Below are 226 nucleotides of genomic sequence, written 5' to 3'. Positions count from 1 at the left end.
CGCACTTTAAGTTGTTTTTATGAAACCCAACACGTAATACCACACACATTAACACAAAGTAAATAAAAGTTATAACACAAAAAAGTACTTTCCTCTTCCAGCAACTTTACCCAAACAGACCTACTCCTCGCAAGTCGCCAGGAGCAACAGAAAACAGTTGCATGAATTGCCGTTAAAATGCCATCACGTTTTGTCTCTCGGAGTTTTACGAAGAATAAGTTAAGGG

This window comes from Penaeus monodon, chromosome 32 (genome assembly GCF_015228065.2).
Source record: "Penaeus monodon isolate SGIC_2016 chromosome 32, NSTDA_Pmon_1, whole genome shotgun sequence".
NCBI lineage: Eukaryota > Metazoa > Arthropoda > Malacostraca > Decapoda > Penaeidae > Penaeus > Penaeus monodon.
This window is presented reverse-complemented; position numbering follows the sequence as displayed.